General features: G+C 40.0%; 1 protein-coding gene across 1 annotated transcript in view; it reads right to left on the reverse strand.

The window, feature by feature from the left end:
* The window catches only part of fhit (fragile histidine triad diadenosine triphosphatase), a 411,185-nt gene extending 408,702 nt beyond the window's left edge, over positions 1–2,483 (reverse strand). The window contains exon 1 of the mRNA XM_052100889.1: positions 2,473–2,483. The gene's annotated coding sequence lies outside the window, so the exon portion shown is untranslated. The remainder of the gene's footprint in view (positions 1–2,472) is intronic.
* Between the last annotated feature and the right edge of the window lie 16,716 nt (positions 2,484–19,199).

Below are 19,199 nucleotides of genomic sequence, written 5' to 3' on the forward strand. Positions count from 1 at the left end.
CACAGGATCTGTGCCTGTTCAATTATACATGAAGCAAACAAAATCAAATCAATTAGGTATTGCTGTGGCATGAATGAATGGTGCATAATTGATAACAGCACTCCTGCATTATGCATATCTGTCTGCAAATCACCACGTACTTCTACCGTAAGGAGGTCAAGGAGCACCAAGACCCGATTTCACCACTTTATATACTTAATCTGCTCATTTGCATTAGCATGATCTGGACTGGGAGATGGATTTCCCTTACCAGTTCTTATTATTTTCTATATTTTTATTTATTACAAAAAAAAAAAAAAAAAAGGATAAATAATTATTTAAAATTCAGCTAAATAAATGTCAAGCGCAAGCAGAAAAGAATAGCAGGAAAATATTGTGCATGTCTACATTTACAAAAGCAACATATGATCATATACTATTGCCAAGGCCAATTTTGTATTCACCACTTTACAAAAGTGTTTTGATGCTATCTTGACAATGTCCCAGTTTGCTAACAGTGTACTGTCACATTGGGACAATTTATAAATTGCCAGCCATTTAATTGATCTTAATGGGTCTATAAGTTTAAAGTTCAGTCTAAAGTTTAAAGGGTCAGTTCACCCAAAAAGAACATGGAACACAAGAGAAATTTGGAGCACAATGGAACACAAAAGAGAGTTTGATGAATGTTGATGCTGCTTTTTTCCCATATTTTCCAATGAAAGTCAATGGGGACTTGCTAACCGCTTATGTATATAACCTAATCTTTTTTAATTGTTTGTTTTAATATATATTAGATAGCTTCATTGAATCAAATTATTCATTATGGAGACATGTTTAATAAATAGGTTTTCCGGTAAACACTGTAACAAGTTCACCCATATTCGTTATTTGGTTTCTCATATAATGCTATCATGTGACTTCAGAAGACTTGGGGAAATAGCATCATATGGACAACTTTCATGGTGCTTTTGCATCCATAACTCTCCATTTGTAACTGCATCGAAAATGAAGACCGTCAGTTTTTATAATTCCTTATTTTTGGATTCCCCATAAGAACATTATTTGGGTTTGGAATGATATGAAGGTAGGCAAATGGTGACAGAATTGAGATTTTGGGGTAAACTATCCCTTTAATTGTATTGCAATTAAACAATGGACATCATGCTTTCATCAAATTGTGGCAAGAAAACTCAATAGTGGAAAAACGATTCGGAGATCAGTGAAGTGGAGATCAGTGTGAGATGAGAGAGATTTTGGGGTTAATTTCACTCCATTTATATTCTCAGGGTATCTACACAGATGGTAGACATTAAAAGCAGGAGCCATGTGACATCTCTCAACAGCACCACTGAGACACAGTTAATTAAAATACATTTTATCAAGTAACTCTAATGAAAAATGCAGCTGGACACCCTGCTCAACCTTCTGCTCCCACTCTCAAACCTTGATATACTTGAACCGTTGGCTGTTATTTAAAAGTGTTCCAGGTTCAGTACAAGTTAAAATCAATAGCATTTGTGGCAAACATTTGATTACCACAGAAAATAAATCATGCTTACAGTAATGACTTACAATGGAAGTCTCTGTGACAAGGTATTCCAGAGGAATTTAAAGCAGAAATGTGCTGCTCATATATTTGTTAAAGCACTTAAGCACAATTGTCCCATACAAAAATTGTATTTGATTTGTGAAGTTGTCTCAATTGTCTTTTTAGCAGTGGGACTACTTTGATGGGCAGATACACTTCTAGTTATCGGTGTTACCAATGTCTTTCCTTTTGAAGTGTGCTCCATGTAAACAGTACTTAGTGGATAATAATGCCCATTTCTGGTATACATTGACTGTTACCTTGTTTGCCAACTTTACCAGGGCATGACAGGAGTCGAAAGATTGAATAATAACTTGGGGCACAAACAAGCCTGGTAAGTGATTCTATCACACCAGTGTCATATAAAAGTATACAATACAGTATTGGTTTAAGTCTTGTAATACAGTAGGCTTCTTTCTGCAGGGGTGAAATAAGCGTTGATATAACGTTTAAACTATATGTTTTATACCACAGCATTTTCAACATGACTCATCACCTTTGTAAACTAATGTTTCATTACCACAGTTTCAGTCTTGCTATACAATCTTGTCATGGAAAAACTGAAAACATATGAGGCTGCAATATTGTTAACAATTCTAAGTCAGAATTTAGGTGATGTATTACATAAAACGTGTACTGCCTGAGTAAATTAATGATAAACGCTGCGGAAACATAGCAAAGCATCACATGCGCAGAACCACTAACTGTATGAGATTGTAACAACGAAGGCTTTTTTGTTTGCAATAATCCAACACGCTGAAACGATAAGTTTGAAAAGCCAACAAACAACACTATTCATTCACATAAACAACATATCATTCTTAAATATATCTATTAAGAAATAGTGTTCGCCTCCGCGGAATTGACAACTCCTTCTGTCCGTACAGAACACATGTACTCACCTTCCGCGTCGATGAGGACTGAGGATGTAAAGGGATTGTGGGAAATATAGTTTACCAGCTGCAGGGGGAGCGTTGACCAAAGCGTCACAAAACTACATATCCCAGTACTCGTTGCTGTTGTCATCCTTTTTATTTAATTTTATAGTATTATTTTTTTCAGCAGTAACAACAACAATATCATAAAAAGAAAACATTAAAAAAGAAACAACATCCAGGGATAAATTAAATGAAGACATTGAAATAGTTACTTATGTTGACATTTCACAGCTTTATTTTTCAAGTTCAGTACTGTTTTCAAGTATTAGCGAACTTATAATAGTGTTTATATTGTGAATAGTGGTTTGTGCTTTCCATACTTAGCTTTATGTTTGGGCTAATACATTTACTTAAAATGTATTTTAATCAAATAATGTAATTTACATGTCATAATTACACAAACCAAACAAACCATTTTCAAAGCAAAGTTGGAAATTAGACATAATATAATATTTAACAAATGAGCAGAAGTTTGACGAAAAACACACTAAGGACAAATCAAAGATAAAAATAAAATGTTTCTGAATGCAATCCACAAAATGCATAAGATATTATTTCACCGTTAAATTTACTTTCAAGGTGAGGTAATATTGAAGAATTATCTTAAAGGACATTGTTCTAATTTTGTTTGTAAATAGATATTCATGGGGTAAATTCCAAATTGTCTTCCAAATAAGACCATCAACTCGACAATTCCAAAAGGTTACCACAGCTGGAATAGACATGGTAACTTTCTGAAAAAAGGCCCAAATAAATTGATTATTACTCTTATTAATTAAAGCAATAAGAGATTATGAATTAAACATTTTGATAAGAATTCAGATTAATTCAACAAAAGCCCTTTTTTGTTAAAAAGTTGACTCAGGGACTTAGTAATAGTTATATACTAAAGGGGGTTGTACTTGTTGCTTTTATTATTGGGGGGTGGGGTTACCTGGAATCTACGCCCCTGGGAATTCCACAAATTGATGAAAGATTACAGTTTTTAAGAGCCATTAATTCTCATTTATTGATATTAGTGAAAGTACTGAGGCTTTGGAGAATGTATGGATTATATTTACAGCTATATTTCACCCGCATCTTTTAGAAAAAGAGTGGTATCATCTGCTAATTGGCTAGTGATGACTCCTCTACCTTCAACTGTAATTGCTTTTAAAGTACTCTGTTTAATAAAATCTGCATTTAATTGCAAGCAAAGTAAAAAATAAATATGGAGAAATAGGGCTTTCCTGTCTAATACCAGGGAAGAGCCAGTTCGCAGTCTAATCGAACAACTTCCATTCGTATATGATGTTATAATAACTTTAATGATTAATTACCAAAACTTAAGGGCAGAATAAATTAACTGATGTTTGACTGTATCAAAGGCTTTATAGAACTCCAGGAAAAGCATAAAACTCTCATGAATGTAGTCCAATTTCAATATTTAAGTCAGTTTTTAACATATATCTTCTCCCTGACCAGTAGGTGGCAGTATGCACGAAGAATTTAAATTGGCAAAAACAAAAGAAGAAGAATGTGAAAGTGAAAGTGGAGATTGACAGTAAAGAATGACTAAAAGCAGAAGTATATAACTTTTTCTGTGTTAAGATACGAAAACTGTAAAATCAGTGTTTCTTTTGCGCTATGAGAATTGCTCTGTTTGTTTTAGCCGACCTGCTTAGACCCGACCCAACAACGATACACAACTAATATCGTAAGTTGGGGGTGGGACTCACCAATGGCAGATGGGGTCGTATTCAGAAATCTGTTTTGAAAACAAATTTTTACAATTCTGTTTGATAGCCCAAATGGCACAGAAATTACATACTTCAGGGGGTTTGGTCTTTGAGTGGGGGTGGGGGGGGGGGCACATCGGGGGACCAGGCTACAGGCCCACTTCTAGAACCACCACTGGTCCTTGGACCCAATACAGATCACATCTTACATTAAACACGAGCAGCTAAGGCAGACCATAAGATATAATCTAATATTATGCAATTTAAGGTTCACATATTACAGGCTGCCTCTAAGATCCTCTTACTTAGACATAAATTATTTTATTATCCTAGAAGTCACCAGGTGTCCAATTGGCAGTGATCTGAATGATTATTGTAAAAAAATTGATTAGTTAAATTAATTACAAAGGGCAGCTGGACAAGACCTTCCTGAGGAACATTAAATATAATTCTGACACCACAATTAATTAAACACTTAGTTAAACATACCCACCAAAGACATTTTGTACTAATCTAAGAAGAGTGAAATATAGTGTGCTGGCAGCTGCAAAGTTTATGAGGCTTTTTATAGCTATGAGTAATACATTTTCAGTAAAGCATAGGAAGGAGTCATTGTTATGGCACATATGGCATTAAAATCTGGACTTTATCATGTCATGAATTGCATATTTTGGGGGTATATTTAGGCATATCTGTTGCTCATTCTCCAGTGAGGGTGATATTGATTTACCGTCATGCAGATGTTGGATGAATGGAACAGTATATGACAGGCTAAGTTATCATAAAACTGTACTCTCATTGGCAATAGTCACTTCCCCTCCCACAAGCAGCCATTAGCTTGCCATTCTATTCTTAACATTAATATATTAATTCAATTTGGCTCGGAGAGACACTCAAATATATGTCAGACTTTATATGGATTCCTGGAAGCCGAACAATAATAATAACAAACGCTGAAACAGCATTCTTGTGTAATATGAAAATAAATCCATGTAATGATTTTCTGACTCTGTGAGAAATGCCCTAATTTAATAGTAAATAATCATTCAAAACAGTATTTAAGAAACAATAGACCAGTGTTGGACTGTGCTCAACCGCTTAACAGTGTGCTTGGAGTTTCTTTTAAAGTTTTCAGGGTAGGCCTGTGTTATAGAGGTGAGGACAAAGAGATATTTTCTTTTATTTATTTATTAATGAAGACTGGACTAACGCAATAAGAATTGCTGTCTGATTGACAACAAATGGGCTTTTCACTCTGGAAATTGTTAACCATGGGTAAATGTAATCCTGGGATATATCCTTTAATATTTAATGCTTCGTTTTTATGTATTTTTTGTCCATACAATGAAAGTGAATGGTGACTGAGGCTGTCAGTCTCTAACATTCTGCCTGACATATTCGTTTGTGTTCAAAGTAAGAAAGACCCCAAGTGCATCCCCAATTCCAAAAAAGTTGGGACAGTATGAAAAATGCTAATAAAAACAAAAATTAGTGATATGTAAATTGTAATCATCCATTCCTATATTGAAAGCTCTACAACTAAACACTATATGATGTTTTACCCTGTGAATTGAATTTTTTATTATTATTTGTTTTTAAAATGTACCATCATTTCAAATCAGATGATTGCATCACGCTCCTAAAAAGTCTGGACAGTCGAGTGTTTACCACAATTTCTTCTAATAACACTTATTAAGCATTTGGGCACTGAATACACAAGTTTGTAAAGTTTAGAAAGTTGAATTTTCCCCCATTCATCCATTATGTAGGTCTTTAGCTGCACAATTGTACAGGGTTTCCATTGCCGGATGGTGTGCTTAATAATGCGCCACACATTCTCAGTTGGAGACAGGTCAGGACTGCAGGCAGGCCAATCTTGCACCCACACATACTGCACTTTTAATCCAGGCAGTATGTGGTTTGAAGTTGTCCTCATGGAAAATGCAGGGATGTCCCTGGAAAAGATGGTGCTGGATGGCAATATATGTTGCCCCAAAATTTGTACATATCTATCTGCATCATGGTGTTCTCACAGATGTGCAAGTTACCCATGCTATGTGCACTGACACACCCCGGACCCATACAGATACTGGCTTTTGGACCTGATGCTGATAACAGCTTGGATGGTCCTTTTCTTCTTTGGCCCGGAAAACAAGACAGCTGTGTTTTTCAAAAACTTTTTTTATTTAAACGTGGACTCTTCGGACCAAAAAACAAATTTCCACTGTTCTACTTTCCATCTAAGATGAGACAGACCCCAGTGAAGTCGGCAGTGCTTCTGGACAGTGTTGATATTGGGCTTCTGCTTTACATATTAAAGTCTTAACTTGCACCTGTGGATGCAGCGGCGAGTGGTGTTGACTAACAAAGGTTCATTAAAGTTATCCCAAGCCCATGTTCGCGATATCCATTACAGATTAATGATGTTTTTTATGACAGTGACGTCTGAGGGATCAGAGATCACGCGCATTCAGAAATGGTTTTTGTCTTGCTCTTTACGCACCGAGATTTGACCAGATTCCTTGAACTATAGCCTTGGGCTCTGTAGAGGGTGAAATGCCCTAAATCCTTCCAATTTGTCTTTGGGTAACATTGTTTTCAAAGTGATTATTTGCTGAAGCATCACTTGGCAAATTGACAAGTCTTGAACAATCCTTGCTCTTGAAGGACTAGGCTGTTTTGGGAGGCTCCTTATACAGAATTTCTCAGCTCTGTAGATCCATACAACACAAGTGAATGGTGGGCAGAACTTTGAAGTTTCAAAAAGCACATGAAGGCATCAAAAAATTTAATCCATTTGACTCCAGTGGTAAATTCAAGTCTTCTGAAGTGATATGTTAGGTGTGGGTGAGAAACAGATCAATATTTAAGTCTTTTTTTACTATAAATCTCTCCTTTCACTTTCACTTCCACATTATTCTTTTTTTGTTTTTGATGATTCGCATTCTTTGTGCATATCACCATCTACTGGGCAAGGAGGAAAATGTATAGTGAAAAAGGGCATAAATATTGATCTGTTTCTCACCCTCACCTATCATATCACTTCTGAAGATATGGCTTTAACAAATGGAGTCCTATGGATAAGTTTCATGTTGCCTTTATGTGCTTTTTGGAGCTTCAAAGTTCTGGCTATCATTCAGTTGCATTGGATGGACCTACATATTCTTCAAATGGACCTATATTCTTCAAAAAACTCTTCCTCTGTATTCAGCAAGAGAAAGAAAATTATACACATCTGGGATGGCATGAGGGTGGGTAAATATACATTTTTGGGTGAACTGTTCCTTTAAAATTCTTATTTGCATATTTATGAGGTTAATAACAATGATTGGACAAATACTGCTTGCAACAGGTTTCACACATAACCTGCTTTTTTCATGGAGCTTCTGCTGTAAGAACTTAAACCCACTTTGCTTTCCTTAAATCTTCTGAAACATACTAAATAACGTGTAAAAGTAATACTGTCTCTTCATCACTCAATTTATTGTGTTTGCCATCACTGTTCAACATTTTTGAACGGTTTTCATCAGACGGTTTTACTGACAAGGACCATCCCTCATTAGACATATTTGTATAATTTCAAATCTGATCACCTTTCCTTCTAGTACTACTGCAGCATGTTGTGCAGGCAACCTCTAAGACATGGGTTCTATTCCATTGGAAACCAGGAAGTAATTCCATTCGCATAAACAATAATAAGCATGATTTGGAAGTTTCATTTTACTCAAAGATTACATTTTTACTCCACTGATGGTTATGCTTCGAGTTGGGGTTTGTGTAGGGGGTAGGGTTAATAAAATATGCATTCCTATTGACATCTATACATCTGAAAAAATAACTTGCTCTTGGTGCCACTTTGTGAGCATTAACCCGGACACTGGTGCTCACACATGTACTTTTTTCCAGTTTTGGCCTCTGGTGGCAGTTGTTTGAATTTTGGTAGGCACAGACTGATTCGAGTAGCAGAATCTTCAACCTATTGTCGCCAAACTCACACTCACAAAGCAATCAGTCTGGGCATTACACAAGCATGTACAAGTACATGGTGACTAGGAGCTGTCAAGCTCCAAAAATGAAAACATTAATATGACTCATTCAAGTGTTCTTACATTTACATTTATGCATTTGGCAGATGCTTTTATCCAAAGCGACTTACAGTTCAATTATTACAGGGACAACCCCCCCAGAGCAACCTGGAGTTAAGTGCCTTGCTCAAGGACACAATGGTGGTGGCTGTGGGGTTAGAACCTGTGACCTTTTGATTAACAGCCCTGTGCTTTAGCCACTACGCCACCACCACTTCTTATGCCAGAGCAGACCGTTTAGTATATGGCTACACTGTAGACATACATATTCCCACTCTGATACAACAGTATGACCGAGAGCCTTTCAGAAAGATCATGTATTTGTCTCATTTCTTACCATATGCATCAAATCTGCCAAACTGTTTATGACATCTTTTCAAATGCCACCCTTTCCAAATTGTTGAACCATTCTTGAAATGAGTGAGTGGCTTCCGTCATCTAAGAATTATCTGTCTGCCAATCATTATGCTAGTTTGGACCCAGCTTTTTATATAATTGTCACCTAGTTTAACAACTGCCCCATCACCCAATATACTTAGTGTGGGGCAAAATGAAGTTTAAGTATCTCAAACCTCACAGATAAAATTCTGGACTCTGGCATCCAGAATTCTTGAATCTAAGCACAAAACCATTGTCTCCATCCTCAAACTGACATCGCCAGCAGGTAGGTGTGTCTTTTAAACCAAGCCTAAACAATCTAGAGGGAGAATTTTTTTTTATTCTTTCCCACTTCCCATCCTCCAATTCAAGTTCAAATCTCTTTCCCATAACCTCTTAAGAGCTGTTAAGGCCCCCATCACCAAGACTTTGAATAAACGAGAAATAATATATTGACACTTCATGCCCCTTTCCAAAGGCGGTGAGCACCATACAGAGGGTGTCTGCAGCTTTAGGGGTCAATGTACTGCCACCGAAAGTAGTACAAATTAAATGGTGCAACTGTAAATACCAGAGAAATTGAGACCCAGAAATCCAAAATTGCTGTGTTATATTTTCAAATGATCTCAAAACTCTGTTTTCATAAATGTCACCAAGTGTAGCAACACCCCTCTCAATCCATTCTTTCCAGCAAAACGGGGACACAATTTGGGGTTCATATCAAAATTGAACAAACAGGAAACCTTTGTAAATACTGAATGTTAGTGTGAAATAATAGGATGCATTTTTCCTTCTCCAGGCAGTTTGATCAAAAGACTTTGCAATGGCAAGATTGGGGCAAGGACTTCTTGTTCATGTAGTACCAGTTATGGGCACTCTCTGGTGGAAGAGAACAATGGGCCAAGTGTCTAAGATTAAAAGCATAGTAATAAAACAATTTTGGGGAGGCCTAAACCTCCATTGTCAACTGGTCTATGCAACTTACTGGAATGCAACAGAGGTTGTTTAGCATTCCAAATAAAGGACTTATATATTCCATCAAATTGTATAAAATAAGAAAGAGGAACTTCTAAAGGGAGAGACTGTAGTAGATAATTGAAATTTGGGATACAATTAATTTGTATTACACACTATTACATCTTCCCACCCATAGACAAATGTAGTGAAGCCCACCTATCCACAGCACACGAGAACCTTTTCATTAATGTGTCAAAATGTACTCTAACTAAATCTCTCAAATTTGTGGAAAATAAAATGCCTAAATACTTAATGCCTTGCATGGGCCATTGAAAGGCGTCAGGTTGGAAACTGTGGCAGGGCAACATGTTGTCAGGGCAAGTGCTTCCGATTTAGACCATTTCACCCTGTATCCTGAAAATTTGGAGAAGGATTTAAGAATGTTACGGAGGCATAGATCTACTAGGTTGGAGACAAATAATAATTAGGGCTGTCAACTTAATGCGTTAATAACGCGCAATTAATTATACAAAAAAATAACGCGTTAAAATAATTAACACATTTAATCGCAGTACCACCTGTATACTCCAGTGGGCAGTAAGTGAAATTTCAGCTGTGTGAGCAACACACAGTTTATACAGTGAAGAAAACAACACATATGTGTTACTAAGGGTTCAAATGCGAACTAAGGTATCTCAATACGTGTTTAAAGATTGAGTATTAAACTATATTTAACTTGACACAGTGACCTAAACTTTTTATTTTTATGACGCAACACACCCGAGACGCGCATGTCTGATGCAGGTCGTATGGTTCCGAAATTGGAAGCTTTGTCCCGCATCCCGCAAGTCATAAGCAGTTTCCCGCATTTCAATTTTGTCTGTATAATTTTTTATCTTTATTATTATTTCGGCATCATTTTATTTCATCGTCCTTTTAATTACAAAATCGACTTGTGACCCTAAAAAAGGAGAGTGCAAGGTATGCCACCGAAGTTTCACAGGCAGCTGTGCTGAAGCATTTCAGTGCTCCAAACATGACAGCCTTGATATCGGCTTTCAGCATTCGTGTCACCAACGCGTTTGTGGAGAGGGTGTTTTCACCGATGACCGCTGTGTGGACAGAGACAAGGAACTGAGCATCTGTGGACCTCATCAAAAGTGAACTCCTGGTGAAAGTGAACACCTACACCTGCCAGGAGTTCTACAGTCATAATGAATGAGAAAGCCCTACTCGAAGCAGCCAGATCAGACAAAAACATTTAATTCAACATGCACTAAATCTGGTAAGATCGCATTTAATCGTTCTAGTCTTTAATAATGGAATTGATGTGCTTATTTGGAAATGTGCTTTTAAACGATTAGATTATTATTTTCACTTCATTATATTTACATTGAGTAGGTCTGAGCTGTTAAAATGAATTTGTATCATAGACCTTATGCCAAACTGAGTGACGTTCACAGCGTCATTAACATTTAACATCACTGCAAAAATACATCTAAAATAAAATATATTTTTTTAAATATATTATTTAAATACTCTTTAACAACTCCAAAGCATTGAAAACCATTGCACTATGTAATGAATATAATGTCTTGGCATTATTGTAAAATATATCTGTAGTATTGTGTACTATGTACAGTATATCCCTGGATTGTTTCTAAAAAAAAAATAAATAAATCTGACGCAGGTGTAAATTGACAGGTTCTTAAACAAGCCCTCATAATAAATCTCCAACCGATTGACAAATTCACTTGTGAAATGGATTGCTGTGAACTGTGTGTCAATGATTGACTTATGAACAATAATATGGTAGTAAACAATACATTGTATTCTTGTTATGGCAGGGAAGTCAGGAGAAGGCAGACGGGAGGTGTGGATCCAAATGCAGCTTTATTTATAAAATAATAATAATAATAATAAACACAGGAACAAATGAAAAGGTCCACGATGGGAAAAGAAACAAAACACGGAAGAACATTGAAGGGCAACACAGGTTGGGAAAACATCCATCAACAGTCACTAAACAAAGAACCAGGGTTTAAATACACAGACACAATGAAGGTGAGAACAATGATGAGTGCAGGCAGTGAGGGAGGCCGGGAATTGTGGGAATTGTAGTTTTTTAGACAAGGACAGTGAAACACGGGGCTGATAACAAGGAAAACGTGACATGGAATGTGATCAGTGACGAGTGAAACAGAAAACACGGGGCAGACAACACAGGAAAGTAACATAATCCCCCTCAAAAGGACCGGATTCCAGACGGTCCTAAGAAACAAAAAGATAGCAAAAATAAACAAATGTTCAAGGAGAGAGTGGCTAGAAAAGGGGAAAAACAGACAGACCAAAGGGGGCACAAGAGACACAGAGACAGAACAAGGAGGCACAAGGGACACTGAGACAAGGGGTGGACAGGCAGACCAGGGAGGCCGAGAGGGCAATTAGGCAGTCCATGGGGGCACAAGGGGCGGACAGGCAGACCAGGGAGTCCAAGAGGGCAAACAGGCAGTCCATGGAGGCGCAAGGGGCCGACAGGTAGACCAGGGAGGCCGAGAGGGCGGGCAGGCAGGCAGTCTATGGGGGTGTGAGACGGGGCCAGGGTCAGGTGGCCTGGGGAGCATCCACCAGGTAGGAACAGGTTTAGGAGGCCAGGGAGGTGGCTGCAAGGCAAGGACCGGTTCAGGAGATCTGGGAGGTGGCCACAGGACATGGACAGGTTTAGGTGGCCTAGGAGGTGGCCATAGGGCAAGGGCTGGTTCAGGGGGCCTGAGAGGAGGAGTGGCCACTAGGGGAGCTGGCGGAGCCAAGGAGGACTTCTGAGGCGGAGCAGTCGAAGACTTGGGTGGCGGCGCCGAAGGAGGTGTAGGCAAGGCTGCAGGAGACCCTGGGTGCAGAGCAGAGGCAGGTTGAGCCCTGGCAGGCTGGACCAGGAGGCGGAACCGTGGTGGGCGGAGCCAAGGAGGACTTTGGAGGCGGAGCCGTAGAAGACTCAGGAGGCGGAGCTGAGGGAGGCTCAGGAGGTGGAGCCGAGGGAGGCAGAACCATGGAAAGCTCTGGAGGCTCAGGGGCGGAGCCGTGGGAGGCTCAGTAGGCGGAGCCGAGGGAGGCTCAGGAGGCGGAGCCGTGGGAGGCTCAGGAGGCGGAGCCGAGGAAGGTTGCTCAGTAGGAGGCTCTAGAGCCGGAGGCCTGGAAGGCTCTGGATGTGGAGCCGATGGAGGTGGCGTCGTAGGAGGCTCTAGAGGCGGAGGCCTGGAAGGCTCTGGAGGCAGAGCCGATGGAGGTGGCGCCATAGGAGGCTCTAGAGGCGGAGGCCTGGAAGGCTCTGGAGGCGGAGCCAAGGGAGGTTGCGCCGTAGGAGGTTCTAGAAGCGGAGGCCTAGAAGGCTCTGAGAGGTCCGAGAGGCGGAGCCCTGGGTGGCTCGAAAGACTTTAGAGGCGGAGCCCTGTGTGGCTCAAAAGACTTGAGAGTCAGAGCGCTGGGTGGATCGAGAGGCTTGAGAGGCGGAGCCCTGGAAGGTTCAAGAGACTTGAGAGGCGGAGCCCTGGGAGGCTCGAGAGATTTGAGAGGCGGAGCCCTGGAAGGCTCGAGAGGCGGAGCCCTGGGAGGCTCGGGAGGCGGAGCCCTGGGAGGCTCGGGAGGCGGAGCCCTGGAAGGCTCGTGAGGCGGAGCCCTGGGAGGCTCAGGAGGAGGAGCCCTGAAAGACTCGAGAGCCTGGAGAGACGGAGCCCTGGGAGGCTCGGGAGGAGGAGCCCTGGAAACTCGAGAGACTTGAGAGGCGGAGCCTTGGAAGGCTCGAGGGGCGTTGGCTTTTGGACGGTCATGGCTACTGGCGCTGGCTCTTGGACGGTCATGGCTACTGGCGCTGGCTCTGGGACGGTCATGGCTACTGGCGCTGGCTCTGGGACGGTCATGGCTACTGGCGATGGCTCTGGGATGGTCGAGGCTACAGGCACTGGCTCAGGGACGGTCGAGGCTACAGGCGCTGGCTCAGGGATGGTCGAGGCTACAGGCGCTGGCTCAGAGACGGTCGAGGCTACAGGCGCTGGCTCAGGGACGGTCGAGGCTACAGGCGCTGGCTCTCTGACGTTTTTAGCTTCTGGCACTGGCTCACTGACGTATGAGGCTTCTGGCACTGGCTCACTGACGTTTGGGGTTCCAGGCTCGACGACCGTGGCTGACGTAGGCTCAGGCTCGCTGACCGTGGCTGGCGTGGGCTCAAGCCCGCTGACCGTGGCTGGCGTGGGCACTGGCTCTTCCTCCTCCGGGCAGACGAAGTGGACCGCGCTGGCTCGTGGAAGGCGACTGGCGTGGGGGTGAGCTCGCTGACAGATGGGGCTGGCGTGACCGGAAGCGCCACGGGTGACTGGAGAGTCACCACTGAGGGAGGAGAGGTAGGGTCCTCCTCAGCGACGCCCACGGTCAACGGCGAACCGCAGACCCGCAAAGTCACCTCCAGGAAGCTGCAAAGAGTCCACTCTCGCATTGCCGGTGGCAACCGCTCCCTCAGTGAGGCGTTAAGATTGCCCCTGAAGAAGACCATCAGGGCAGAGTCCGGGAAGTCAGAGATGTTTGCCAGCTCAAAAAAGTCACCAATGTGGTCCTCCACCGGTCGGTCCCCCTGTTTCAAACTGAGCAGCCGGAAGTTCGCTCGTTGGACCGCTGGATCCATAGTTGGTCGATCGTTCTGTTATGGCAGGGAAGTCAGGAGAAGGCAGACGTGAGGTGTGGATCCAAATGCAGCTTTATTTATAAAATAATAATAAACACAGGAACAAATGAAAAGGTCCACGATGGGAAAGAAACAAAACAGGCAAGGACATTGAAGGGCAACACAGGTTGGGAAAACATCCATCAACAGTCACTAAACAAAGGGGGTCGGTGGTTAGGACCCCCCCATCTGAGGGTTGTCCCCCCTAAAATATAATTAAAATATGTGTATTGTAAATAATACAATGATATATTCTTAAAATAATTGTTTAAGAAATAAAATAATACAAATGCAAACGAGGCAACAACAAAAAAAACCTTGGTGTCCCCTTCAAAAATTGCTCTTGAGAATTGTTATGTTTATTGTCCCCCCAACATTTTGATGAAATTTTTGCCCCTGGAAATTGGATGATAACTTTTACATTCATTTGAGTCCTTCCAACATAAATGGAGCCAGTCGTGAATTTAGGAAGTTCTAATGGCTCTACGAAGTTGCTAATATCCTTATCTGTAGACAAAGATGTGGAGCTATAAAGATCGAAATATAATTCTTTAAAGGCTTTATTAATATCTGTGGCAGAATAAATATATTGCCTCCAGAAGACTTGGTGGAAAACAGCTCTCCTCTGTTTTATATACTGTATCTGGCAAGAATTTTCACTGCTTGTCCCCTGACTCAGTCTTGCTCTGAATTACCAAAATTCAAACTTCTGTAACAGAATAGTATTGCACCTATATTTTAGCAGGGTCAACTCTCTAAGACCATTGGATGACATTCGTGCTTCAGCTCTGTTTCAGGACTTTAAATAATCTTTTCCAATTCTTGTATTTTTTAATTAATGAGGCATATTGTATGATTCACCCCTTTAGAACTGCATTAAGCACCTCCCATGCCACACCCAAAGAGGACCATCTATATGATTTCCTTTTCTCTACATGCGGCAACATCTCTAAACACACCAAAGCATGACCTGAAACTAAAATGTTCTCAATTGATTAGTCAGTGGTAGATGGAATAAGTGACATATTGAAATAAGTGGGCTAGGGTGCCCCATTAACATTCCACATAGAGAGAAATATTTGACCAGTATTAAAGTGTGACATATTGACATGTAAAGACAAATTGTGTACCCAAGGCAAAATTATATAGATCACTTTCCAACATTGACATAAACCGTGCCATTATTATATATATATAATATATATATATTATATATTCTATAAAATAAGCCCCAGTAAAAAATCACATTGATCCCACCAAATGAACAAATTAACTCATCAATAAGTCAATAAAGGGAGAAAAGAAAAAAGAGTAGAGTGAGAGTCAGAGGGCAGCCAACAGAGTAACATACCCTCTCAGGCTGCATCAGTAAAATGCACGATGTGTAGTCTGTATTGTAGAGTGAGTGCAGGCAAAATTACCCAATCACACATTGATTTAATGAAGGCCATATGTTGTTATTCTTAGACTAGCAGGAAAAAGCAGTGTGAAACCCACTTTCAGTTGGTGAAGCAATTTTTTACACTTTTTGAATCTGTCGCACTTCGTTTAGAGTTGATCTAACAAAGTCTGGAAAAACCATGATGCTGTGGTCCTCCCAGCACAACTTGCCTTTATTCCTCGCTGCTCATAGAGAACATTCTCTGTCAGCTGACTGCAAATATCTTGCCAGGATAGATTGGGATCTGTCACCCGGAGCAGGAAGCTGACCGAAATCTCTGCGGGCGCACTAATTTTTGGGCCTGCGGTCCGCTGTGTTGATCAAATTCAGAATAAATCTGTCCAAAAACATCACCATATCTTGATCTTCCTTTCCCTCGGGTATTCGAATGAAATGAACATTATTACGCCTGCTCCAATTTTCCATATCCTTTAGTTTTTCCCAAATGTGTTCCACATTAGCCTTGGTAGCAGACGGGTTAGCCTGTAGCTCTCTTTCGGCCGACTCCGGAAACTCAATCTGTTTTTCAACATAATACATTGTTGTGATCGGGGTGGAAAGTTTCACCTCAATAGGTGTGATCGCTCATCTATTCAGTCGAGATTTTCATCAGCCCTGCATAAATATTCGAGATCTCCCAACCTACTTCACGAAGCTCCATCGACTGGACCTCCGCTATCCTGATCCTGTGACGCGTCCGACACATGAGAATGTCGTAAGTGCTTTTTAATGTCCCCACAGGCCAACAATTTCACATTTTCTGACATCCTGCCTTCTCAACACAGTTAGCAAACAACACTATTACAGGTCTCACCGGTTAATGTTGCTTAAAAGGATAACTGTAGCAAAGTTTAAGCAGATTATTGTAGCAAAGTTTAAGCAAAAACTGACTCCCCAATTCTTATGCAATCTCGAGCATTCTAGATGCTCTCAACCTGTCCAATAAAAACCTACTTTGCTCCAAATGGACAACATAATTCCGCTTAAGGAGTAGGCTTTTCATGTCATTTCCTTATCCATCAGTATTGCTGATTAATTTATCTTTATTAAATGGAAAATTGGCAGTACTTAGTGATCGAGGGCAGAGAATGTCAGGGAGATAGAAAGATTGCCTGGCGAAGAGGAAGAGGAGAGACACACACAGAGAACATGTCTAATCAATAAGTGATATAAATATACAGAGCAATACTCTGTCTGCTAAAAAAAAATACATGATATGTTCAATGCATATTGTTCATGGAAATAGGGAAGTCTTTTCATCTTTGTACTGAATTAGGCATGCTAGAATGTTTGGGCAACAATGTATAGTCATTGCTGAAATAGATCTATTGCATTCTAAAAAAAAAAAATAACAACCAAACAAATGATTCTAGATATTGCTATAAGGTTATTTTTAGTGGATGTATTAAGTAGTTTGCCGTCAAGTTATACACAGGTGTCCAGAATAATCAGAAGTGTAGTTCATCACTATGGACAATGTTCTATAAATGTTTGACAAACAGAAAGGGTTCAAATGTTTGTTTTTTTGTTTGTTTTTTTAACAGTATGAAGTCAGTTACCCTTAAATTCACAAAGGTGTCAGACTTATGTCAAAAGTAGTTTATCACATTGCTTACTATAGGCAATGTTCCACTAACATTTGGCAACCACAAAGTGTCCATACTTCTATTTTCATTTTAAACAGCAAACTTATTATCTTATCGTTTAAAACCTTTTTGTGTGCTTATGCCATCCTTCTTAAAATAGTTTTGCGGCACTGTGGATGCAATCGTTTCTCATTGCTACAAAAATGGGCTGGGCCCAATTCAATCCATTTCCACCTGTGACTTTTGGAAAAAAATGCAAGGTGGACACATGCATTTGGCATTTTATATTTTTATAAACAATTTTAAAGAAATTTGAATAAATATAAGAGGAATAATTTAAAGTCTGTTGTAAGTGCCATACTTCCTGCTGCCAGATAGTGGTGCTATGACCATGACCCAAACAATCTCATCCATGTGATTATCTCGCAAGACTAAACATACATCAACATTTTTAATCTAAATCACACATTGCACACAGAAGAAACGAGAGGCTTCCTGTTTCCCATTTTTCGCATTAATAAAATGCCTCATCATGGCAACACCATTCAATATATATAAAAAAAATCTGTTCACAACTTCGCATCTTCAATGTCTTGACATAATGTTTATGTGTAAATGTGCTGACAGTGTCATGTATCCCCTAGTTTGCAATATAAAAAAAAAAAATCCAAATTGGTCGACTTCCGGTTGGGTGGAGCTAATAACTTTAATTTTGAAAGCAGTGCGGCTTGATGAGAGCTATATATATGTACCAATTTTGGTGACTGTAGGTGAAAACGGGGGTGCTACAGTGTTCCACTTACATGTCCATTTTCAATGGGGTGCTACAGAGCCCCCACTGCAACTTTTCCCAGCCCTAATGGCCGACAATTCTGATGTGTGTGCAAATTTTCAAGCGTTTTCACACAGGTTTAGTACCCCAAAAGAAAAGAAGAATCCTTAGAAGAACAATAGGGTCTCCGCACTTTCAGTGCATGGGCCTTAATATTCCTTAAAATAATAATAGAGCCTCCGCACTTTCAGTGCTTGGGCCCTAATAATCAATTTCTTTATATCAAATGAAGTCAATTAGGTATTTAGGGCCTCTATGATAGAAAACGTATTTTTTCCTTTTTGTATTGTTTCCCACATTTACTAAGTAAGAGTCTTTTATAAGGTGACAACACACACACACACACACACACACACACACACACACACACACACACACACACACACACCGATGTATCTATCTATCTATCTATCTATCTATCTATCTATCTATCTATCTATCTGTCTGTCTGTCTGTCTGTCTGTCTGTCTGTCTGTCTGTCTGTCTGTCTGTCTGTCTGTCTATCTATCTATCTATCTATCTATCTATCTATCTATCCAATTCAGATATATACACTTGAAGTCAGAAGTGTACACCACTCCGCAGATTTAATATTAGCAAACTATAGTTTTGGCAAGTCGTTTATGACATCTACTTTGTGCATAACACAAGTCATTTTTCCAAAAATTGTTTACAGACAGATTGTTTTACTTTTAATTGGGAATATATACACACACACACACACACACACATATATATATATATATATATATATATATATATATATATATATATATATATAGATAGATAGATAGATAGATAGATAGATAGATAGATAGATAGATAGATAGATAGATGTGTGTGTGTGTGTGTATATGTTTATATCACAATTCCAGTGGGTCAGAAGTTTACGTACACTAAGTTAAGTAGGCCTTTAACAGCTTGGAAAATTCCAGAAAATGATGTCAAGCCATTAGACAATTAATGGTCTGCACTTATATAGC

Source organism: Xyrauchen texanus, chromosome 32 (genome assembly GCF_025860055.1).
Source record: "Xyrauchen texanus isolate HMW12.3.18 chromosome 32, RBS_HiC_50CHRs, whole genome shotgun sequence".
Taxonomy (NCBI): Eukaryota; Metazoa; Chordata; class Actinopteri; order Cypriniformes; family Catostomidae; genus Xyrauchen; species Xyrauchen texanus.